The sequence below is a fragment of the Protopterus annectens genome, chromosome 1.part1 (genome assembly GCF_019279795.1).
Source record: "Protopterus annectens isolate FY-2018-M chromosome 1.part1, PAN1.0, whole genome shotgun sequence".
Taxonomy (NCBI): domain Eukaryota; kingdom Metazoa; phylum Chordata; order Ceratodontiformes; family Protopteridae; genus Protopterus; species Protopterus annectens.
The window spans coordinates 1,012,206,154-1,012,232,495 of record NC_056726.1 but is presented as its reverse complement, the minus strand read 5'-3'; the positions used below and the strand labels follow the sequence as shown (position 1 = coordinate 1,012,232,495).

The following is a 26,342-nucleotide window of genomic DNA, read 5'->3' as shown; positions in this document are numbered from 1 at the left end:
GAGTGGACTCAGAGGTGAAAGATCTACGTCCATAGATAGATAGTATTCTTAACTTTGACTGCTATGTGTCTACAGAGGTGAGGAAATCCTTTTATGTGGCACAACCTATAAGTAAAGATATGGCATCCAGATCTAAGGAAATTATAGTCTCACTGTACTCAGTCCTCATTATACCAATAATTGAGTACAGTGTGCCATTTGGCATGTTCTTGACTAGGCACTTACAGCAGCTGGATTGACATCAGAGGTTCCTCATAAGGAAAATACAGGGTGTAAACAGCATGAACTACGCAGATAGACTAAAAGCCCTATCCCTTTATTCTGTCTCCTGCTGACTAATAATGGGTGACCTATGCCTGACCTACAAGGCACTCACAAAACCAGTCCTGGTGGAGCTGCTACACATCTGAAAGCCAAACAGCATGAGGGTCACCTGATCTAGGGATCTAAACTTAGTCAGTGAGTCAAACAAACATGCTGGGGAGACTAATATGTGTCTCAGAGATTGTCCCTTCTTTGGAACAGGCTTTCTATTCACATTAAGCAGATCCCTTTCCTGGCCATCTTCCAATGCAGTTTGGATCAATGGATGGGGAATTGCAAAAGAATTGTGGATTCACTAGCATGATGCTATTCACTGTGAATCCTGGCACTTGCTACTGTATTAGGCTGGGAAGTTGGCATAATGGTTAAGGCCTTTACCTTATAAACACAGGGTGCAGGGTTTGGTTCATAGGTTCATAGGTTGGTACTAGGCTATCCCTTGGTACTAGGCTATCTCACATGGAGTGAATGGCTTGCCTTAAAATAGACCACAAGGGCAGTTAGCCTAGTACTAATCTATGAACCTATCACATTTGCTGGAAATGCATTAGTACATTGTTTCCACACTGGTTTACCACTGTTGTTGCCCAGCCATGTTATGCTGAGCAACACATCAGTAACGCAAGCAAATAAGCTGTTGTGTGATTATTTCTATGTGCTCCATCCAGAGTTGCAGTCCCATTTCATTGTGTGCGCTGCAGGTGCCGTATTTCATCAGGGCTTGCATTCTGATTTGCATTCAGTCTGTACATTTACATATCTACTGAGTAAATGGAAGGTTACAGGTATGCAGGGGAGCAGGAGAAATTAACTCCACATATGTCTGTCGTCTTTATGAATTGCATACGGTTATGCTTTGTTATTTTATCATATACAAGTCCTTCATACTTATTAATTCAACTCTCAGTTTTTTTCTACGTCGCCTTTACATGCTGTGTACTAATATTTTGTTGACTTTCCAGTTTTTTCTCTTTCTTCTTTATTTCCTTCACCACATTTCACTTTGTTACTTTCTGTGGAATGAAAATAAAAACAATGTTGCTTTTTTCATTTTCTAAAACTGAGTGCACATTTTTGCTCCATATGATTTAAGTCACTGTATACTTCACGTTTGTTCTTTTGCTATAATTTTTTTTTTTTTTTACAATATAGTCTGACTTACCATTATTACTGTGTTCATAGGTTCACAGGGGAGTGGGGACCAACATTCAGGTCAAGAGACAATGCAAAATGCAGACTGCATGACAGAGAAATCATATCTGCCCATACCAACCCAGTTATCTAGTTCTGATTTAAAAATGGTTAATGAAGATTTCCTTATATAGAATGTAAGGTTGCTCCAGGCCATGGGAATAGAGCGTGAAAGGTATCTACTGCATCTGCTTGTTCCATATTCAGCAATAATATACAGTAAGCTTTTATGTTTGATGTCCTTGGATTTTTATTCAGTTCCAGTCTTAATGTCACTCTAAAGATTGTGTTGTAAAGAGCCCTGAATGTCAGACATAAAGTATATTGCTTCAGATACTAAAGCATTAAACAGTATTCTTTGCCTCTGCAGCTTGGAGTCTCGTTTGTATACCTTCCCTGATCTCGTTCCAGTAGTTGAAGTTCACACTTTCTAAAACAGCAGAAAAGTAATGGCCGGGTCTCTAAATGAAAGTAAATATAGGCAACTTAACTGATGCAGACCCCACTGAGTCAGGTTATGTGAAGGGCACGATCTGTCTCCTGAAAACAGCATATTTGAAAAGTTTACAGAGAGTACAGACAATGATCATAATGTACACACTGCTTATCTTAATCTGTCCAATGCTTCTGACTATGTCCCTCATGCCACTATTACTGAAAAACTAGACAAACAATGTAAATCCCTACATTATCCACTAGATTGCAGGTTGGCTATCCAACAGATTCCAGGCAGTGAAAGTTGCTGATACCCTTCCTAAACATACCAAAGATAAAATTGCAACTAGTGGAGTGCCTGTGAGGATCAGTACTGTGGGAATTTATTTTTCAGACATTAAAGCCAATATCTCTGAAGTGTGGTTGTGATTGACCAACTTTGCTGATGACTGCAAGCTGGACACTTTTATTAACTTATTCACTGATATTAAACTGTTCCAGCATGAGCTGGAATATGCTCATAACTGGTGTACTGAAAATGGTGTTACGCTAATTGCAAAATAGTGCAGCACAGCAGCCAGAAGTGTAGCTAGGGCAGGGTGATGGGTGGGGTTGGCAGGTGCAAGGTGTGAGAAGGCATGACTGGTAGTTGCAGATGGGGCAATAGTACAGTATTACAGCAGTAGCATTCAGTAATGAATGGCAATACATTAACTGTGATCAAGGATATAGTCCTGAAGCATTATGTGGGTGTTTTTGTAACTGTAGCAAGCCACTTTTTACACTGTATCAAGCCAGGCCAATTGTTACATGTGTAACAAGTAGTTTGCTACAGTTTCGGGGAGAAGAGCTTTTTTGGGTCCTCAACTTACAATCTGCTCCCACCTTATATGTTATAAATGGTATTCGTCTTCAAATAGATACGGTCACAAGAGACCTGGCAGCTCAGGCTCATTTGGTCATCATGTTTCTATCTCAGACAGAAAAGCCTTCTGTCTGGTCTAATTAATTTCCAAGGTAATATCTATAATTTCATGACGTCTGTGGTGTGTATCACTAAAACAGTGGAATATATGTAACTTGTTTCATTATATTTTGTTTTATCTTATTTCAATCTCAGTTTTGATTTGCAGTGAATAGTTAACAAGAAGTACTTTAAAACAAATGTCCTTGTTTACTTGTGATGCTTTCTACAATGACACCCAAAGCATACTTGGATTGGTTTTACAACATAATTCTAAAATTAAAAGGTTTATTTCCAGAGCTCAAACTCTTCAAGGAAATGGGACCCGTTTGTTACTCAAGTAATAATTATATTATAGAATAATCTCTTTTTATTAGATGTTCTGGTAACTAATCTCAGTTTAAAACTTCACTTGAAAACTCGTGATGGGATCATAAGTGTGGTTTCTGCCTTCACTGATGGCCTTAAGGCCTGAATGCAGGTAATACATGCAATGATATTATGAAGAAATTAAATGCACAAAGTTCATGTGCTTATGCTCTCACCACTAAATGTTTCAGTATATTATATTGTACTTATTCTTAAAAAAGTTGCTAAGCAATATTTTGTTTTCTATGTTAAGTCATTCACATTAACACACTTTCAGTGCTGATCATACTGTGTTCCATTTCACAACTGGATTGTTACTTATGTGTGCTGCCTTTTGTCATTCAAACCTACAACACTTGAACAACCATACACACATACACAAACACACAAACACACACACGTGCACACACACACACACACACACACACACACACACACACACACACACACACACACACACACGCACACACACACACACACACACACACACACACACACACACACACACACACACACACACACACACCACTAATGCTACAATGCTATGTAATCATGGTAAGGAATTTGAGGTATTCCATGTCACAATTAGGAAGTTTAAATTTCAGAAAATTATTTAAATTAAACAAGCAAGGCAAATGCTAATTTTCTTGTTTAAAATATTTTACCAACATTTAAATGTAACTCTGACACATGTCTTCAGACAATCATCTAGTCAGCCTTAAGGAATCTGATGTATCATTAACTGAAAGTGACGGGTGTAAATGAATTAACACCACAAAGTATCCTTTTACTGGTGCTTAAATCAATAATGTTTTCCCTCAGTTTTAGGAGATCCATTTCACAGTGACGGCCATCAGGAGTGAAATCATCATACATGCAGTTTTAGAGGGAGGCAATTGTTTTCCTGGTTTAAGAGCAGATCCCCGTGACAACCTGACATCTGTATGTTCCCGCAATGCTACTCAGTGGCAGGTACATGCTCTTGGATACTTTTGGCTGCTTTGCTATGAACAGTGTTTCCTTTCTTTTCTTCTTCTGATACATGAAAAGCATCTTCTCTGGTCAACCAAGCATTCTGTTCATTTCCCTGTGACATGAGAACTTTATGGTCCGTTCATTCTACATTTATTTTATTTATTTATTTATTTATTTATTCAGGAATGGGGACCATGTAACTGGTGAATGAGGACCATGTAACTGGTGAGATGATGTCATCTGCTTGGCGGATTTATTTATTTATTTGTTTTTTTACATTAAGCTCCTGCTCTTACCACTGAGCATGCCCAGCAGTACACTCAAGGTGCAGTGTACAATGGCCCTTACTGAAGACAACTCACCCTTTTTCTACAAATGATGCAACCTCTCAGACCCTGGCACCCTTAAAGTAAGTATTTCCTTATGGTCTACAGACTCCACCAAGCATTTTGATATGGGAAGTGCATCCCAGGCATATGTACCATCACCATATTCCCTGAGGGAGGTGAGTAGGCACAGGATCAAAACCCTTCTCCTTACCTTAACCAGCTTGACCAGAAGTGATTCCCTGGGTGAATTTCCTATCTCCCATCCAATCATCAAGATTTTTCTTGAAGAGTGCTAATGAGGAGCTTTGTTTGATATAGTTAGGCAGCTTGTTCCAGAGTATGGGAAGTCTCTGGGACAGGAATCTATCCCTCCAGCATGTTCTGTTTATTGTGGTGACAAGGTTTAGGTCCATAGAGCATGTAGATCAGAGGGATTGGGATTTCTTTAAGTGGAGCATGTCCAAAAGCTCTGGGTTTGATATAGCTTTGTATGTTAGGCAGGGATCGCCTCTGAGTAGGTGATATGCAACAGAGTAAATCTGGAGTTTTTTGAGATGTTCTGCGTAGGGCATCTGTTTGAGGCCGGTAATCCTCTTTGTGAGGTATTTCTGCGGCCTTTCCAGTTGTTGTCAATGTCTTGTGAGGTACATACCAAAAGGAGTGTTGTACTCTATAATGGGTCTAATGAGTGATGAGTAGAGGGGAACAATGACCTCTTTTTTCCTGGATGAGAAACCTTTTGTGATGAGGTGTGCCACATAGAAGGATTTCCTGACTACTGTGGCGATGTGATTATCAAAGGAGAGACTACTGTCCCCCGGTGTCCCAAGCTGTCTTATCACACTTTCGGTGTTAAGTAGACTACCGCCTATGTGGTAGTTCATGGGTACAATGTTTTTACCAAAAGGGATGACAATGCACTTTTTGGCATTGAGCTTGAGGCCATGGCTTTGACACCAGGCATCTGTCTCAATGAGGTCCTTTTGTAGGATGTCCACATCGTTAGGAGTTTTGATTATGGCTCCTAGTTTGCAGTCATCTGCGAACTTCGTTAGCCAAAGACCTTCTGTGTAAGCCTGTACTTCAGAGAAGTAGATACCAAACAGGAGAGGACCTAGGATTGAACCCTTTGGTACTCCACTTGTCACTGGTCTGAAGTTGGATTTAGAGTCTGCAACTTTCACAGTGTGGGTTCTGTCAGTGAGTCAGTTGGCAACCCATCTTGTGACATAGGGATTTATACCTAGTTTAGTGAGTTTATCTAATAATTCCAGAGTGGGGGATGATGTTGAAAGCCTTGGCGAGATCTAGATAGGCTGTGTGGACCACCTTACCCTCATTTACGGCTTTGGTGACTGCTTCAAAGAAGTTTATTAGGTTTAGCAGACATGATCTACCTTTTACAAACCCGAACTGGGTAGGGTCCAGAGTTTGGAGATTACCAATGTTATTGTTTATAAGTTCCATGATAATACGTTCCATAGCCTTGCAGACCAGGCTCATCAAGCTAATGGGGCGGTAGTTCCCGGGGTCCATGGTTGCTCCCCTTTTGTGGAGTGGAATAACCGTTGCTGTGCGCCATTCAGTGGGCACAAAGCCTGAAATGAGGCTATGATTGAACATGGTACTTAGGTGGGGTGCCAGTTCGTTCTGTAGCTCATGTAGAACGCAGCCTGGGATGCTGTCAGGTACCATGGATGCTGTGTTCTTGGCTTTGGAGAGTGTGTTTTTTACCTGTGCAGCCATGATTACAGGAACTTTGCATTCTTCTGGTACAGAGATGGGCCCTTTAGGGGTGAGAGAGGGGAAAAGTTAGCACTGAATCTATCTGCCAGGATGTTGGCAATATCAGTTGGTTCTGTATATTTAGTGCCATTGTGCTGTAACTCAGAGCAGATCTGAGTGTTGCCATTGAGATTCTTGACATAGCTATAGAATGCTTTGTGGTTGTCTTTAGAATCAGTGTTGATTTTGTTTTTGTAACTAGCTTTGGAGGATTTTATGAGGGATCTCAGATTCTTACTGAGGCTGACCACGGAGTTCCTCCAGTCATGGGATTTTACTCTTTTTTTGCAACAGTTTCTTTCTTCTGTTGTAGAGTTTGTTTATGGCAGGGACCACCAGACTTGCTTCCTTTTTTTGGACGATAGCATCTTGGTTCTGTTAGGGATTGCATGATCCATGCACTCGTGTAAGTGCTTATAAAGTGCATTTGCATAGGATTCAGTAGCCGTACCTCTATTGTCCATCAGCATGTGTGTCGTGAAGTTTGCCACTTCTGTCTTAAGAAGCATGAAGTTGGCTTTGGAGAAAATTTTTATGGTGGTTTCCCTAATGAGAGGTGGGGTGTGGATGTCTAGGGTGATTAGCTTGTGGTCGATCTGACCAACGAGGAATTGACCTGTGGTGTGGAACACTGGTTGCCCATGTTGGTAATGAACACGTCTAGGATATTGCTGCCCTGGTGGGGGTGTGGATAAGTTGATACAAGGCGTTGGAATTTATGAATTTCAGAAAACGTTGAGCACAAGAGTTGGTACATGAGTAGTTTTCCCAGTTAATGGTGGAGTAGTTGAAATCACCCTTTATTAGGGTGTTAGGTTGCACCCTAATATTTTCCAGTGTATCAAGAAATGAGGAGTCGGAATCCTGGGGCATGGTGGAGGATGTGTAGCAAGCTACAATTTGGATTGCGGTCTTGCCTAGAGTTAGTTGTACTTGGATAGTCTCAGATGAATTATTCTGAGCAACTAGCCTGGAGGTGTGGATATCCTTAATGAATATGGACATGCCTCCGCCTTTAGTGTTTCGGTCCAGGTTAGGTGGCCGAAAGGTGTGGTATGAATTATAGCCTGGTAATGCAGGGGTGTTGTCTGGAGCCTTGAACCAGGTCTCTGTCACTGCACAGATGTCAATGTTGTCCATTTTAAGGAGTGCCTCGAGTGAGTGCATTTTGAGGTTTAGACTTCTAGCATTAAGTAGCATTACCCTCAGATTTTGCTTGCTTGTACCTGTTATGGTGATGAATTTGTCATTTGAACCTTGCCTAAAGAAGGCACTATAGGGGTGGCAAGAGCCTTAGCCAGTGTCCGGAATCCCAAGGGTGACAGGTGCAGGCCATCTCTAGCACAGCATTGTGGTTTGTCGATCATTTCATCCCAGGCAGACAGATACTGGATCCCCTTAGAATGACACCAGAAGCTTAGCCGATTGTTGAAGTCAATCATTTTGTCCTTGTACTGTGGTATCATTCTGGGTGATGGCAGGATGCGACTCAAGGCTAAGGTCATACCTGCCTGGGCTACAAGATCGGAGAGCTGTTCTATGTCTCTTTTCATGTAGTCCAGTGAGGTAAGTCGCAGGTCATTCACACCAACATGGACAATGACAGAGTCATATTTGTACTTCTGTGGAGTGACCTGAGTGCATGCATTATGTGACAGATCCTGGCACCTGACAGGCAGCTGACAGTAACTTTCTCCTTGTTTAGCCTGGTGAGTGAAACATCAGTGTGCCTGACTATAGAGTCACTTATGACTAGAGTGTTGGGTATGCTGTAGCTTGTAAATGCCTGGCCCTCAATATCCTATTTGGATACAGGACAGCATTATACTTCTGGGAAAACTTGGCTAGGCTTAGAAAAGCCTCCCCGCGTCTTTAGCATAGTAACGGTCTATGAATCTATGAATCTGCATTGTGCCTGGGTCTAGACAGTATAAATAAGGATAGACCTGTTACCCAAAACCTGAAACTGAAATTAATTGGTGCATTTGTATATTACTGAAAGCAGGAGAACTCAATTCTCGACACAGAAAAAACACAAGATAATGAAGAATGAAGAAGGTAATCTACTTCTTCAACCAATGTCAATTTTAGGAATACCGTAAGCCTTTTGGAAAACAAGAATATTTTCAGGAATCATAATTAGACTGATAATACTTAAAAGCATATAAATTCTGGAACTTTTTTTTGCAGCTAGCATCCAATGGATACGTGTCAGATCTATATCTGCTCTTCACAACAAATTTAACTTTTGGTATAGCTTTAAGACTTAGCAAACCAATTCACATAACAATGAAAGACCACCAAACATGACACTGCAAAAGAAAAATAAAACAGGAAAACTGTCATACTTCAATATGTATGTTATCCAAACAAAAGCAAGCAAAGATAAATCTGTGGCATTAAGGGATAACATTCTATGTTCCATATGCTCAGGGTTCATAGGTTCATAGGTGTGTACTAGGCTAATGGCCCTGGAGCCTATATAAGCCTAGCCCAAGAAGATTCCCTGGCATCATGCCACCCAAAGTTAGTTCCCAGTGCCCTTGTCAAGCAAGGCCACTGAAGTGATCCCCAGGGTGAACTTTCTATTGCCCATCCATTCGTCAAGATTTCTCTTAAAGAGGGCCAGTGAAGTGCTCTGCTTGACACAAATGGGAAGTTTGTTCCAGAATATGGGAAGTCTTTGGGTTAGGAATCTATCCCTCCAGCATGTTGTTTATTGTGGTAATGAGGTTTAGGTCCCTGGAGCATGTGGCACGGAGGGATTGGGATTTCTTTAGGTGTAGCATATCTAGCAGCTCTGGATCAGAAATGGCTTTGTAGATCAAGCACAGATCGCCTCTAAGTAGGCGATAAGAGACAGAATATAGCTGGAGTTTTTTGAGTCTGTCCGTATAGGCCATGTGTCTAAGGCCTAAGATCCTCTTAGTGAGGTATTTTTGTGGCCTTTCCAGTTGTTGTAGGTGTCTAGTGAGGTACATACCAAACAGGGGCATTGTATTCTATAATAGATCTAATGAGGGATGAGTAGAGAGGGATTATGACCTCTTTCTTCCTGGATGAGAAACCTTTTGTAATGAGTTGTGCCACATAGACGGACTTTCGGACTACAGTGGCAATGTGGTTATCAAAGGAGAGGTTGCTGTAAACCTGTGTCCCCGGGTCTCTTATCACACCTTTGGTATTTAGTGGACTGCCAACTATGTGGTAGTTCATGGGCACTGAATTTTTCCCAAAGGTAATGACAATGCACTTTTTGGCATTAAGCTTAAGGCCATGGTTCTGGCTCCAGTCATTGGTGTCAGTGAGGCCTTTTTGTAGAATGTCTACATCAGTTGGAGAATCAGTAATGGCTCCCAGTTTGCAATCATCTGCGAACTTGGTCAGTCAGAGTCCCTTTGTGTTGGCTTGAACTTCAGAGAAGTAGATGCCAAACAGGAGAGGACCTAGAACTGATCCCTGTGGGACACCACTTGTAACTGGTCTGTAGTCAGATTTGGAGTCCACTACTTTCACAGGGTGGGTTCTATCAGTGAGCAGATTTGCAACCCATCTTATGACATAGGGGTTTATGCCTAGTTTAGTGAGTCTATCTATGATTCCTGAGTGAGGGATGGTGTTGAAGGCCTTGGCAAGATCTAGGTAGGCTGTGTGAACTACCTTGCCCTCATACACAGCTCTGGTGACAGACTCGAAGAAGTCTATCAGGTTGAACAGGCATGATCTACCTTTCACAAACCCAGACTGCGTGGGGTCCAGAGTTTGGAGATTCCCTGTGTCCTTATTTATAAGGTCTATGATGATGTGCTCCATAGCTTTACATATCAGACTTATCTGGCTAATGGGGTGGTAGTTCCCAGGGTCTGTAGTCGCTCCACCTTTGTAGAGTGGGATGACCATAGCAGTGCGCCATTTGGTAGGAACAAAACCTAAAATGAGGCTGTGATTGAACAGCGTACTCAGGTGTTGTGCCAGTTCACTTTATAATTCATGTAGAACACAGCCAGGGATATTATCAGGTCCCATGGAAGCTGTATTCTTGGCTTTGGACAGTGAGGATGTTCTTCGTTCCCCATTGCTGCAGTCCTTACTATTGGGTATAGTCCGCATCCAGTCGGCCCGAATACCAGAGTATAAGGCGAGTCAGGCATATCCTCAGTCTTTTGCCGCATGGTCCATGCAGAAGCAGTTTTAGTGCAGGTTGGCGGTTTCAGACCAAACAGAGTTGGCTAAGTACCCCGTTGGGGGAATTTTGTTTTTCTTGCCTCAGTATTTAACCGGATGTCAGAAAAAGTGAATAACTGTATTTCTTGTGGGAAACAGATACCTCATAGGGATTACCATACCTTGTGTATACCTTGTTTAGGGCCTGAGCACGGCGTTGTTGGTTGCCGCTCTTGTGCTAGGTTTAACAAACGCACTATTAAGAGGAGGTTAGACTGTGCCAGGTTAGTGTTTAAATGCCGCCGGATGCTCCGGCCGCCCTTCGTCCAAAGCGCAAGGACAAAACAGCGAAGCCTAGGGTTGATGAACCGGCAGTCCCTTTAGAAGGCTCAGTGGAGCCAGAGGTTTTGCCGAAACTTTACTGTTACAGGATGTGCCTTCTCAGGAGGTAGGCCAGGCTGAGGGGCTTCAGGTAACTGTTCTTCCCTCTCTTCCCAAGGTAGTTAGAGCCTCTCCTTCTGTTGCCAAAACTTCTTTGAGAGGTAGGCCTAGTTCAGCTTCTGTGGGGCTTCTCCTAGCATTTCGGGTTCTGTACCTAAGAAACATATGCTTAAAATGGCAGAAGATTTGATTACTATGATTAGAGGTTCTATGCCCCGCCTGATAAGAGGCCTAGGGTGGAACCGAGTTTGATAGTTTTGAACAGTGTTCAGAGGCTTCAGAGTCTTCTGAAGACTTGCAGGAGTATCCTACTTATTCTGATTCTGATGTGGATGATTCCACTCCTACTGCTTCTCCTCCTGAGGATTTCTCATTTTCAGAGACTCTGCATTCCATGAGGGAGCACTTTAAATGGGAAGGCCAGGATTACTCTGATTCCAGGAAAAGGCTTAGGGAATTCTTGTTTTTACCCCAGCATAGGCCCTTAGCTATTCCTCCTGTGTTGAATGTGGTGGAAGATGTTTTTGCAGAGGCTTCCTGAACCTGACTCTTTGCCTCCTGCTCCTGTTAAGCCTGATAGGTATTATAGGGTGCCGAAGCTCATAAGTATTTGTTTAAGAGTCCTAGGGCGGACCCAGAAACTATTTCTCAAGGGCCTAAAGGTGTTAAGGCTTCTGTGGTTAAAAATCCTGTTCCCACTGATAAAGAGGCAAGGGCTTTGGATAGGTGGGGAAAGAAAGTGTATACTTCTTCCACTCTAGCCATGAGAGCGTTGAATTGTCAGTTTCACATGCTAAAATATCAGAATTATCTCCTTTCACAATTAAAATCTAAGGTGGATGCTTTGGCGGAAGGTATTGAGTGTAAAGAGTTGCTGGATTTGGTTCATGTGTCTGAACAAGTGGGTAAGCATTCTTTGCAATGTGGTTTTGATGCTGTACAGGCCTCCTCGAGGGTGGCTGCTACTAGTTCTGTTCTTCGCAGGCATGCCTGGTTGAAGGATCAGAATTTAGCTGAGCATGTTAAGACAAGGATTTTGGATGCTCCTTTACAGTCTGATGTGTTGTTTGGATGGCCTGTGGAAGCAGTTTTAAAGAAAATGGAGGACAAAGCTAAGTCTATGCAAACTGTCAAAGATTTTTGCAGGTGCAGCCACGAAGTTTAGTAGAAATTGGCCTGCTAAGGGGTGGACATATCCTGCTTATGATTCCCAGTCTAGGGGTAGGTCTAGACGTGGTAGGGGCAGGGCTCAAGGTTCTTTTAGGCCTAGAACAGGAGTTCACCTGCTCAGACTTCTGGTGAGGGCAGGGGTCAGTCCTTTCATAAACAGACCCAATGACCTGTCTTTTCAGCTGCCAGTAGATTCTCGTCTGGCAGCTCCTTTGGGAGGAAGACTGTCTCTTTTCAAAGAAAATTGGGATTTAATTACTCAAGACAAATGGGTGTTGGATATCATTCACCACGGTTACAGATTTTATTTCCATACAATGCCCCTTTCAAAGGCATGCCAGACGTTCCTCCTCCACAAAGAAAAGAGGCTCACAAGCAAGTTTCTCAGTTACTCCAGATGGGGGCCATTCAGCCAGTCCCTGTATCAGAGAGGGGCCTAGGATTTTATTCTCGCCTGTTCCTAGTACCAAAGAAGGGGAACACGTGGAGACCAATTTTGGATTTATCTCTCCTCAACACTTTTTTGGACATTCCCAAGTTCAAGATGTTGACGTTACAACAGCTTTTACCTCTGCTGGGCAAAGATCACTGGATGGTAACTTTAGATCTCAAGGAAGCTTACCTTCATGTGCCTATACGGCTAAGTTGCAGGAAGTATCTGCGGTTTGAGCTGGAAATTCTCATTATCAGTTCTCTGCATTGCCCTTTGGCTTATCTACTAGAGTATTCACAAAGGTTCTGGCTCAGTGATAGCTTACTTCAGGCTTCAGGAATTCAAATCTATCCTTACTTGGACGACTGCCTGATTCTGGCTCAAGAAAAGGAAGACCTTCTACAGCATCTGGAATATGTTATAGCAGTGCTAAGATGCCTAGGGTATTCTGTGAACGAAATAAAGTCCAGTCTAGTACCCTCTCAAGACATGTGCTTTCTGGGTGTGAGACTGAATACAGCAGCCCAGATGGCCTTTTAACCCCGGACAAACAAAAGAGTCTATCACTTTACTTCCATCAACTATCTCGACAGTCCGTGCTGACTGCAAGGACAGTCCTTCAAGCATTAGGGTTCATGGCATCTTGTATTCTGGTGCTTCCCAATGCCAAACTGCATATGAGGAAGCTACAATGGTATCTCAAAAATGTATGGACACAGCACTGCCAGGATTTGGACACTGTCATTCAAATAATACCTTGCCTTCAAAAAGAATTTTTGTGGTGGGCTCAGGAATGTCACCTAAACAAGGGACTCTCTGTGACCCGGCCAGAGGCGAGTCAGATTTTAACGACAGATGCCTCGGACATTGCTTGGGGAGCTCATCTAAATGGAAAGTGGATACAAGACAAGTGGCCTGCCAGACTACAGCATCTACATATCAACATGAAGGAGATGTTAGCAGTCCAGTTTGCATTAATGGCTTTCAAGGAGTTACTTCTTCCAGGGCAGGTGTTGATTCTAACAGACAACACAACTGTCATGTGGTACATCAACAAGCAAGGGGAACACATTCTTATCCTCTATGCAGGCAAGCAATGATTTTATGGGAGACTGCGCTAAGCTTGCAACTAACTCTTCAGGCAAGGTTTCTGCCGGAGCACAGAACTCCTTAGCAGATGTGTTAAGCAGACAAATCATGGATCCCCACGAGTGGAAACTGGATCTTCATGTATTTCAAAATTGACAGTGTCATGGGGAACTCCAGACATAGATCTGTTCGCTTCTCCACTAAACCACCAGCTGCCACAGTATTGCACAAAGGGGTTTCATCACACAGCTTGGAAAGTGGATGCTCTGTCTTTCAGTTGGAAAACCTTCATGTGTATGCCTTTCCTCCTCTACCTCTTCTTCCAAAGGTACTATTAAAGGTCAGACAAGACAGGCCAAGGATGATTTTGATAGCTCCAGATTGGCCTCGGCAACACTGGTACCCACTACTACGGAGTCTGGTAAGGAAGCCTCCATGGCCTTTACCTCTGATTCCTCATCTGTTATCTCAGAAGGATGGTCATCTGCTCAATGTCAAGCTTCACTCTCTTCATCTAACAGCCTGGCATATTCTGTGTTGAAACACAGCAGGTCTCAACTTCCTCAACAAGTTTTAAATGTGATTATGGAAGCTAGAAGACCTAGTACAAGGAAAGTGTAATGAGAAAAATGGAAGAGATTTTATTTTGGAGTACAGCAAAGAATTTGCAGGTTTCTGAGCCTAATTTGAGTGTGGCTCTTCAATATCTTACTGAGTTATTGGACAAAGGTTTGTCCTTCTCTTCCATTAAGATTCATGCTGCAGCAATTTCAGCTCACTATGATTGTGACCCACCATTGTTTTCGCATCCTTTGTTCAAGCAGTTTCTTAGAGGGCAAAGAATATAAGACCCCCACGTAGGGCTCCTACTCCTGCTTGGGATCTCAATTTTGTGTTGGAAAACTTACTCTACAACCTTTTGAGCCTGCGGCTACTGCTGAATTGAAATACTTGTCATGGAAGACTGCTTTTCTGTTGGCTATTACTTCTGCAAGAAGGGTGTCTGAGTTGCAGGCCCTTATGGCAGTAGAGCCATTTTGATTTTTCATAAGGATAGGGTATCATTACGTACTAATCCTTCCTTTATGCCTAAGGTGGTTTCTAGTGTGGCTTTAAACCAAACTATTCATTTGCCTACTTTTATGCAGACCCCAAAATAAAGGGGAAAAGATTTTGCACACTTTAGATGTACACAGGCAATTGCGTTATTATTTAAGCAGGACTAAAGATTTCAGGCAGTCTCAGCAGTTGTTTGTTTCTTTTGCTTTGAGTTCACAGGGCAAGCCTGTGTCAAAACAAACTATTTCTAGGTGGATTGGCTTTTGCATTGCATTTTGTTATTCCCATCATGGCAAGGAGATTCCAGCTGGGATTAGGCCTCATTCCACTAGGGCTACTGCCACTTCAACAGCATTTCAAAGGGGGGTGGCGACTAAGGATATTTTGGAAGCAGCTACTTGGAGTTCAGTGCATACTTTCTCTAAGCATTATCACCTTCCTATCTACTCTAAGTCTAGGGCTGGTTTTGCCACAGCTGTTTTGCAAGGCATGTTGTCAGCTCCTGCTTCTTTATGATTTGCCAGCCTCCCTTACCTCTGCTTTGGGATTCTACCCAATAGTAAGGCAGCAATGGGGAACGAAGAACATAGTACAGTTTTGTACCTACCATAAATGTAGATGTTCGAGGATCCCCATTGCTGCAGTCCAATACCCTCCCTCCTTCCCTCTGTGTTTAGGGGTGGTTGTGTAGGTGAGGTTACATGCTTATATTTTTGTATATATTCTTGTATATATTGTACATATTTTTGGTTCAGGTATTTTGGGCCTTGTCTTTTTAGGGTCTTCTGACATCTGGGGCAAGAAAAGACTGAGGATATGACGTCGGTCATGCGCATTAGTACCCTGACGATCTGGCAGCGTCCGCGCCTCGACCGACGTCAGCCTTATACTCTGGTATTCGGGCCGACTGGATGCGGACTATACCCAATAGTAAGGACTGCAGCAATGGGGATCCTCGAACATCTACATTTATGGTAGGTACAAAACTGTACTTTTTTACCTGTGCAGCCGTGATAATAGGGACTTGGCATTCCTCAGATATTGTGATATGCCCTTTAGGGGGTGAAAGGGGGGTAAAGTTCGCACTGAACCTGTCGGCCAATATGTTGGCAATATCAGTTGTGTCTGTATATGTATTGCCATTGTGCTGTAACTCAGAGCAGATCTAAGTATTACCATGTAGATTTTTGACATTACTATAGAATGCCTTGTGGTTGTCTTTAGAATCTGCAGCAATTTTGTTTTCATAGCTAGCTTTAGAAGATTTGATGATGGATCTCAGTTTTTTGTTGATGCTAACAAGGGTGTTTTTCTAGTCTTTGGACTTCACCCTTTTCTGCAACAGTTTTTTTTCCTTCTGTTGTAGAGTTTGTTTATGGTGGGGTCCACCAGACTGGCTTCCTTTTTTTGGAGGAAAGCATCTTGGTTCTGTTTGGCATGGCCTGTTCCATGCACTTGTGTATGTGCTTATACAGTGCATTGGTGTATGATTCAGCAGTCATGCACCTATTTTCCATTTGCATGGGTGTTGGGAAGTTAGCCACTTCTTTGTTTAGAAGCCCAAAACTGGCTTTGGAGAAGTTTTTTACGGTGGTTTCCTTTAGGGGGGATGAGGGTGGGATGTGGATATCCATGGTTATTAGCTTGTGGTCAGATCTGACCAGGGAGGAGTTGATTACTGGTATAGAGCAACGGTTGCCCATGTTAGTAATGACCAGGTCAAGGATGTTTCTACCCCTGGTGGGGGTAAGAATGAGTTGGTCCAGGGCATTGGAATTAATGAATTCCAGAAAATGTTGAGCAAGTGTGTTGGTACATGAGTAATTTTCACAGTTAATGGAGGGGTAGTTAATGTCTCCCAGTATAAGGGTATTTGGTTGTACCCTAATATTTTCCAGTGTGTTTAGGAATGTGGAGTGGGAGTCTTGGGACATGGTGGGGATCTATAGCAGGCTACAACCTGGATTGCAGTTTTACCCAGTGTTAGTTGTACTTGAAGTATCTGTGATGCATTATATTGGGATACTAGTCTGGAGGTGTGCATATTCACTTAGTTGTTATCTACACATGAATTTGTTTGCATTTAGAGTTGTTTATGTGAATGTGTACACTCTTATTTCATCTTTTATCATATTCACCGGACGTCCTTTACAGGATGGTTTTCTCTGCTCCAGTCTTTATAGCTTTTTAGCTTGATGGTCTTAAATTCAGACAACATGGGGCTAATACAAGTGTTTCATTATATATTTCTTCATCCTACTTTTTAGAACTGTCATTATTAACTATTATTGAAAGTTATTTAAGATTTTAATACTTTTTCACACAGTGGTAAGGCATTTTATTTTATACTGTTTTCAGTTCTACACTTCATTCTTGACTTCTCACTTTTTACTGTTACCTTAATTATTGGTTTTAATGTTAGCATGGTTTTTAAATATTTCTGAATATACTTTTAAAAGGTCTTTCAAGAGTGTTTTCGAACTGATGAGCTATGTTTATATTTACACATATACAAATATATTTACTGCATACATACTTGTTTTACAAGAAGCTGGATTTTTAAAGAAGCATACAATTCCTGCTTACCTTGGGGGCGGGTTTTCCTTTTGCTTGGAGGAAGTTGATGTGGTTTGAACTTGTATATACTGTTTGAAACATTCTTGTTGCAACTGTCTGATGAAGTCTCACTAAGGGGTGAGACGAAAAGCGCTTTATGGTTACTGTTTTTTATTATTTTTCTTGTTTGTTTGAAGCAAAGTCTGAAGAATAAACTTTGGAAACTACTACTGTGTGCGTGCCTCAAGCCCTCTTGCCTGCATTCCTGTTTTTGGAGGTGTGCATATCCTTTATGAATATGGAGACACCACCAGCTTTAGTGCTTTGGTCCAGGTTTAGGGGCCGAAAACTGTGGTATGAATTATAGCCTGGTAGTGCTGGGGTGCTGTCCGGAGCCTTGAACCAGGTCTCGGTCACCGCACAGATGTCGATGTTCCCCATTTTAAGGAGTGCTTCAAGCAAGTGCATTTTGAGATTTAGACTTCTAGAATTGAGTAGCATAACCCTCGGATTTCATTTGCTTGTAGCTGTTATGGTGGTAATTCTGTCTTCAGGACATTGCCAAAAAAAAGGCACTATAGGGTTGAAATATCAGCCCAGTTCTAAGTGACAGTTTTTTGTCAGCTCATGCCTGTTGGGGTGTAATGTGATGTAGAGTACAACATGGGTAATATGTCCTGCAGACAGTGTGCACAGAATGCAGCATTGTAGCTAATAAACAGGCATTAGGTATTAGCAAAACTGCAACTCCTATGTGCTGGTGACAGAATTTATGTCATGCAGCACTTAAGTCCTGGGAACAGACACTGGTGAGGGAGTATAGCATAGACAAGCATGTCACATGGGTAATATGTCCTGCAGACAGTGTGCACAGAATGCAGCATTGTAGCTAATAAACAGGCATTAGGTATTAGCAAAACTGCAGCTCCTATGTGCTGGTGACAGAATTTATGTCATGCAGCACTTAAGTCCTGGGAACAGACACTGGTGAGGGAGTATAGCATAGACAAGCATGTCACATGGGTAATATGTCCTGCAGACAGTGTGCACAGAATGCAGCATTGTAGCTAATAAACAGGCATTAGGTATTAGCAAAACTGCAGCTCCTATGTGCTGGTGACAGAATTTATGTCATGCAGCACTTAAGTCCTGGGAACAGACACTGGTGAGGGAGTATAGCATAGACAAGCATGTCACATGGGTAATATGTCCTGCAGACAGTGTGCACAGAATGCAGCATTGTAGCTAATAAACAGGCATTAGGTATTAGCAAAACTGCAGCTCCTATGTGCTGGTGACAGAATTTATGTCATGCAGCACTTAAGTCCTGGGAACAGACACTGGTGAGGGAGTATAGCATAGACAAGCATGTCACATGGGTAATATGTCCTGCAGACAGTGTGCACAGAATGCAGCATTGTAGCTAATAAACAGGCATTAGGTATTAGCAAAACTGCAGCTCCTATGTGCTGGTGACAGAATTTATGTCATGCAGCACTTAAGTCCTGGGAACAGACACTGGTGAGGGAGTATAGCATAGACAAGCATGTCACATGGGTAATATGTCCTGCAGACAGTGTGCACAGAATGCAGCATTGTAGCTAATAAACAGGCATTAGGTATTAGCAAAACTGCACCTCCTATGTGCTGGTGACAGAATTTATGTCATGCAGCACTTAAGTCCTGGGAACAGACACTGGTGAGGGAGTATAGCATAGACAAGCATGTCACATGGGTAATATGTCCTGCAGACAGTGTGCACAGAATGCAGCATTGTAGCTAATAAACAGGCATTAGGTATTAGCAAAACTGCACCTCCTATGTGCTGGTGACAGAATTTATGTCATGCAGCACTTAAGTCCTGGGAACAGACACTGGTGAGGGAGTATAGCATAGACAAGCATGTCACATGGGTAATATGTCCTGCAGACAGTGTGCACAGAATGCAGCATTGTAGCTAATAAACAGGCATTAGGTATTAGCAAAACTGCAGCTCCTATGTGCTGGTGACAGAATTTATGTCATGCAGCACTTAAGTCCTGGGAACAGACACTGGTGAGGGAGTATAGCATAGACAAGCATGTCAGTTGCCATGTTAGAGGTTAAATTTATAAGCAAAAGGATGAAGCATTTTGAGAATGACATCCCACAGCACGGCACTCTTGTCTCCAGCCTAAATGATAGTATATGGTTATGGAAAGGAATTTCCCCTCCAAAAGGAGAAGGTTCTTTCGATGGGGTGATGCCAAATATTAAGTTCAGGTTGATAATGGGCAATGAATGTCAGTGGAGTGACCAGAGGAGGTGACCTCAATAGTAAAGGAGATCTGGCTGGACAAGGATAAAAAACACAGGTGAACATAGGCAGATGACTTAAAGGTCGTTGTGTGAAATTTCTGTATTCATATCCTTCCAAAATGTTAACTAAGAACTCAGTCACTAGACACCTGTTCATTAAAAATCCTAATCTAAGTCGCTACCTTCTGGAAATTACAATATTAGCTGGATAGCAAATGAAGCTATACTTACAACAGTCAAAATATTATGTATTTGTTTGTGTTTTATTTGCCTTTGTTATTCGTGAATGTGTGCCTGGCCCCCAAAGAACTTTTTAGTGGAGGCCCAGGTATCAAACTGCAGGTAATAAAAGAGAATATTTATAAAATAAATATAGCAACTTTTATTGAAGGAGCAAATGCAAAGAATTATAATAGAAATAAATTATAGTTAGCATGCAATGCAAAACAAATTTTGTTAGATAAAGAGTAACATTTGCTGAGTAGGATAACATACAAATAACAGCAAACTGTCGGGCTATAGTATTTATTTAACAATGTGAGATCTGTGTCCAGGATGCATAGTAGTTATTGACTATAAGAGTAGGTTGTGAAGATAAACTGTAGTATGTAATGCATGTCTGGCACAGATATTGCCCATTTAGGACAGGGTTTAGCTGGGATTATTGTTACATGGACAAAGCTTATTTTTTTAGGAAGTGAGCTTTGAGTGCAGGGTCGAAAAATTTGAGACTTTTAGATTTTTTTTTGATGATTGTTGGAATATTGTTCTGAGCCTGGCAGCTTTAATAGAGAGCAGAGAATTACCTGTGCAGTTATTGATTTTATTGGTTTTGTCTTGCAAGGCGTCACAAAAGCAGTCATTTAGTTAGTTAGATAATTTATTACTTAATTTGCTATCTGGTTAGATTGCCAAATCAAAAGATCCTTTTTGATGTGAAACAAGAAATGAGCAATTATAAGACAAAGCAAAGAGTTACTTTATTACTAAGAAAGATATGATTGAACTAGAGAAAGTTGTCATTAAACTCGTTGTAGTATGCACACTACCATTTCTGCTATCTGTATATACCAGAAGTACTCACGGATAACCCTGCAGTTCAACGACACTTCACAGCTCCAGGGTCCAGGAGTCAATCCTTGCCACCATTTAGTGCCTGCTTGGAGTTTGCATGTTCCCCCTGTATGTGCATGCTATTTCTTCAGTTTCCGCCCCCTACCATAAAGCATGTTGGTTAATTGAATGATCTAAATTGTCCATTATATGTTTAAAATTTACCCTTATGCTTGTAGCCCAGGAGATAGTTGAAGTGTTCATTTTTTCAAGGATCATTTTACTTGGCCTTTCCAAGATAGCTACACACTGATCAACAGCTTAACTTCAGCTGTCCCAGTGTGAAAAAGAAACAAACATACTGGCCAGGAATTTAGTAAATTTAGTTACTGGCTAGCAAGTACACTACCTGGATAGCAGCAAAGAAGAAACTCAGAGAGCCTGAAAGAAAAGAAAATAGAAAAGGTGAAGAGAAAACATTAACTGGGAAGAATCCTGCAGCTGTTCAGAAAAAGCATTTCTAGCTCCATTTTTGATGCAAGACATGGCTTGCAGTAATCTAGAGGGAAAAAAATAAGTTCTATGTACTCAGAGCTCTAGGACTGTGATAGTGAGGGTCGGAACTTTGAATGTTGGCAGTATGACTGGTATTGGGAGAGAGCTAGCTGATATGATGGACCGAAGGAAGGTTGGTATATTGTGTGTGCAAGAGACCAGATGGAAGGGGAGCAAGGCTAGGTGTATCGGAGGCGGGTTCAAATTGTTTTATCATGGTGTGGATGGGAGGAGAAATGGCGTAGGCATTATCCTGAAGGAACAGTATGCTAAGAGTGTTTTGGAGGTGAAAAGAATGTTGGATAGAGTGATGTTTATGAAGCTGGAAATTGGAGGTGTAATGATGAATGTTGTTAGCGCATATGCCCCACAAGTTGGGTGTGCGATGGATGAGAAAGAAAAATTTTGGAGTGAGTTGGATGAAGTGGTGATGACTGTACCCAAGGGTGAGTGACTGGTGATTGGAGCAGATTTCAGTGGGCATGTTGGTGAAGGGAACAGAGGGGATAAGGAAGTGATGGGTAGGTATGGTGTTAAGCAAAGGAATGCAGAAGGTCAGATGGTAGTGAATTTTGCGAAAAGGATTGACAAGGCTGTGTTGAATACGTATTTTAACAAGAGGGAGGAGCATAGAGTGACATACAAGAGTGGAGGAAGATGCACACAGGTGGATTATATCTTATGTAGAAGGGCGAGTCTCAAGGAGATTGAAGACTGTAAAGTGGTGGCAGGGGAAAGCGTAGTTAGGCAGCATAGGATGGTGGTTTGTAGGATGACATTGGTGATCAAGAAGAGGAGGATGAGTGTGAGGGCAGCACCAAGGATCAAATGGTGGAAATTGAAAAATGGTAATTGTGAGGTGATGTTCAGGGAAGAGTTAAGACAGGCACTGGGTGGCAGTGAAGAGTTACCAAATAGCTGGGTAACTACAGCAGAGCTAGTAAGAGAGATGGCTAGAAAGGTGCTTGGTGTGACATCTGGAAAGAGGAAGGAGGACAAGGAGACCTGGTGGTGGAATGAAGAAGTACAGGAGAGTATACAGAGAAAGAGGTTGGCAAAGAAGAAGTGGGATTGTCAGAGAGATGAAGAAAGTAGACAAGAGTATAAGGAGATGAGGTGCATTGCAAAGAGAGGTAGCGAAGGCTAAGGATAAAGCGTATGACGAGTTGTATAAAAGGTTGGACACTAAGGAGGGAGAAAAGGACCTGTACCAATTGGCTAGACAGAGAGACCGAGCTAGTAAAGATGTGCAGCAGGTAAGGGTGATAAAGGATAATGAGGGAAATGTACTCACAAGCGAGGAGAGTGTGTTGAGAAGATGGAAAGAGTACTTTGAGGGGTTGATGAATGAAGAGAATGAGAGGGAGAGAAGGTTGGATGATGTGCGGATAGTGAATCATGAAGTGCAGTGGATTAGCAACGAGAAAGTAAGGATAGCTATGAAGAGGATGAAGAACGGAAAGGCTATTGGTCCAGATGACGTACCTGTGAAAGCATGGAGGTGTTTAGGTGAAATGGCAGTGGAGTTTTTAACTAGATTGTTTAATGAAATCTTGGAAAGTGAGAGGATGCCTGAGGAATGGAGAAAAAGTGTTTTGGTACGGATTTTTTAAAAATAAGGGTGATGTGCAGAGCTGTAGTAACTACAGAGGGATTAAATTGATCAGTCACAGCATGAAGTTATGGGAAAGAGTAGTGGAAGCTAGGTTAAGAAGGGAGGTGATGATTAGTGATCAGCAGTATGGCTTCATGCCAGGAAAGAGCACTACAGATGCGATGTTTGCTTTGAGAGTGTTGATGGAGAAGTACAGCGAATGTCAGGAATTGCATTGTGTCTTTGTGGATTTAGAGAAAGCATATAACAGGGTGCCTAGAGAGGAGTTGTAGTATTGTATGAGGAAGTCGAGAGTGTCAGAGAAGTATGTAAGAGTGGTACAGGATATGTACGAGGGTAGTGTGACAGCGGTGAGGTCTGCAGTGGGAGTGAGAGATGCGTTTAAGGTGGAGGTGGGATTACATCAAGGTTCAGCTCTGAGCCCTTTCTCATTTGTAATGGTGATGGACAGGTTGACAGACAAGATCAGACAGGAGTCCCCGTGGACTATGATGTTTGCAGATGACATTGTGATCTGTAGTGAGAGTAGGGAACAGGTGGAGGAGACCCTGGAGAGGTGGAGATATGCTCTAGAGAGAAGAGGAATGAAGGTCAGCAGGACTAAGACAGAATATATGTGTGTGAATGAGAGGGAGGATAGAGGAATGGTGAGGATGCAGGGAGTAGAGGTGGCGAAGGTGGATGAATTTAAATACTTGGGATCAAGAGTTCAAAGTAATGGTGAGTGTGGAGGAGAGGTGAAGAAGAGAGTACAAGCAGAATGGACTGGGTGGAGAAGAGTGTTAGGAGTGATTTGTGACAGACGATTACCAGTAAGAGTGAAAGGGAAGGTCTACAAGAGGGTAGTGAGACCAGCTATGTTATATGGGTTGGAGACAGTGTCATTGACAAAAAGGCAGGAGTCAGAGCTTGACGTGGCAGAGTTGAAGATATTAAGATTTGCACTGGGTGAGACGAGGATGGACAGGATTAGGAATAAGTATATTAGAGGGTCAGCCCAGGTTGGAAGGTTTGGAGACAAAGCCAGAGAGGCAAGATTACATTGGTTTGGACATGTGCTGAGGAGGGATGCAGAGTATATTGGTAAAAGGATGCTAAGGATGAAGCTGCCAGGTAACAGGAAAAGAGGATGGCCTAAGATAAGGTTTATGGATGTGGTGAGAGAGGACATGCAGGTGGTTGGTGTGACGGAGCAAGATGCAGAGGACAGGAAGAAATAGGAACAGTTGATCTGCTGTGGCGACCCCTGACGGGAGCAGCCGAAAGAAGAACAAGAAGTACTCAGAGCTCCTAAAATTAAATGAAACACTGAAGGAATTTATCAACTCAAATAACAAAAGGCTGGAAAAAATGGAAGAAGCTTTAAACATATATTCAGATGAACTGATAAATGCAAAAATCAGTGGTCAAAATGAAGAAAAGGCTGTTTAAGTATGAGACTGCTGTAGAAGAAATGTTTCAAAAATAGTAAAATTAGAAAACAGAGCATGCAGGAAAACTCCGAGATTTTCTGCTATGCCAAGGAAGCTAAAAGGAACAGACTATTAATTTTATGAAGGCACAAATAAACAACCGGACTGGAATTCTACAGCAGGAACTGTTAATTGAAAGGGCACATCATGTATATGCTTCAAAGCTGACCATGAGAAAACAGCCAAGACCTGTATTGTAAAGATGCAAACCTAGCAGCAGAAATAGGTGAGCTGATGAAAGTGAGACAAAAGGACAAAGTATTAAAAGTTAGACAGAGCGTTTGTGGAAAATGATTTTTCACTATACACCAGGCAGAAAAGACATAAATGTATTCCTGTAATCAGGGAATGCTGAGAAGCAAGTATGAGATTCAAGCTGCTGCATCCATCTATCTTCTAAATATTTTTCCTGGTGGCTCAAAGTCATTTTTGGAGAACAAGCTAATGAGGAAATACAAAAAGCTTGACCAAAAAAGTGAACAGTCAAGTACAAGGAGACTCTGCTTCTCATTCTTCTGATAATATAACACACTAAGAGATTTTTCCAGTGAATCCTTTTCCACTTTTCCAAAGAAAAATGTTTGAGAGACAGAGAAAAGTGCAGGAGTTGACCAGAAGAATTGGGAGAACCTTTGAATCAAACCAAAATCTGGAGCTGGGAGATGGAGATGAACAAGAAGAAGACCAGCAACACAGAAAATAGTGAATAAATATGAGACTGCAAAACATCAATCTCGTGTGAAAAATGGCTGTGCAAGGTGGAAAGAGTGCACTTTTGTTGACTTTGTTAAACTTGTAGAGAACTGAAAAGCATTTCCGTTACTTCAAGTCATTGAAGTTTAGGACACTGAGAGAAGAAGTAGAAGGAAAAGTGTGACTGCAAGTAAAACCATTTCTGTTCTTAACATTATTTCTTCTAAACCTTTTTACAATATAAATTGCATATTTTATCCACCCATCCATCCACAACTCCTTTTTCCCATTTTTTTGCACATGGTGTCACGGTGTCACTTCAACAGTGACAACCATGTAGAGCCAAGGTTTACACTGCCAGGTGGGTAGCCCTGCCTCCGTAAATGCAAATAAATTGCATATTTTATACTAAACTATTTTTAGTTATTCTTGTATGTGATAAAATCACTAAAGTAAACAGGTGTTTTTTTCTTCGTCTTCTTCTCTTTCTTTCTTTCTTGTTTTTTGGTATTAAGAAATGTAGGCATTACAGTACAAAACAGAAGAAAAGCTAGACACAAGCGTGTTTAAGTTAACAGGCTGTAATCTTGGGTTATTGAGGTGGGAGATGGGTTGCAAAAGTACACAGATTATAATATATGTATTTATATTCTGCCTAAGACTGCTATTATGGAGCTTAAAACACATTTTGGAGAAATAATCAACTTTCAGTAGGGATTCTGCTTTCAATTGCATATTAAAATTTGGAAAGAGACCATAACTGTGTTTCTTTTGAGTCACACAGAAATGTTTAAAATCTTCTCCCATCCTCACACTCTGTCGCTGTTGTGTTCTTAAACACAGCTGTCTTTCTAGTTGCCTGCCCCTTATGTTAGTTTGACCACATATGTCCTTCCCTCTCCCCTTTCACTGGCTATTGTGAGAAAACAAAAAAAAATATCATTTTGTGAAATCACTCCCCTTCAGCTATTTAAATTTAATGACCGTCCCACTGTATTCCATAGAACCAGAATACAAAAGTGTCGACCCCCCTTCAATCTATCTTGCTCTTTTAAAATTAGTGGTGCTCCACTTAGACAGCTAAAACTTAAGTTATCCCCTTTTTCATATCTAACTGCTTAGTGCACACTGCAGTGCTTAGGATATCAACCCATTTTTTTTCATCTTACCTTTAATCATCTATTGCAAGGCTACCAGTTCTTGGAAAGCCCACATTCTGCCTCTCAGTAGTCATCTTAGGATTAGTATTTCTGTTTCCTCCTGGTGATAGAAGGAGCATAGAGACATTATTTCCTGGAGAGTGCTGTGCAACAGAAAGCCTAACTGCTTCATAGGTGACAGATAGGAATTTGTGCTTATATTCTGTTCCTGG

General features: G+C 41.8%; 1 protein-coding gene across 4 annotated transcripts in view; it reads left to right on the top strand.

The window, feature by feature from the left end:
• Positions 1–26,342, top strand: part of LOC122808725 (toll-like receptor 13) — a 397,497-nt gene that overhangs the window by 213,902 nt on the left and 157,253 nt on the right. For 3 of the 4 annotated variants that reach the window (XM_044079718.1, XM_044079726.1, XR_006365819.1), the window contains one exon: positions 4,106–4,255. The exons of the other annotated variant lie outside the window; for it this stretch is intronic. The gene's annotated coding sequence lies outside the window, so the exon portion shown is untranslated. The remainder of the gene's footprint in view (positions 1–4,105; positions 4,256–26,342) is intronic. 4 annotated transcript variants of the gene reach the window in all.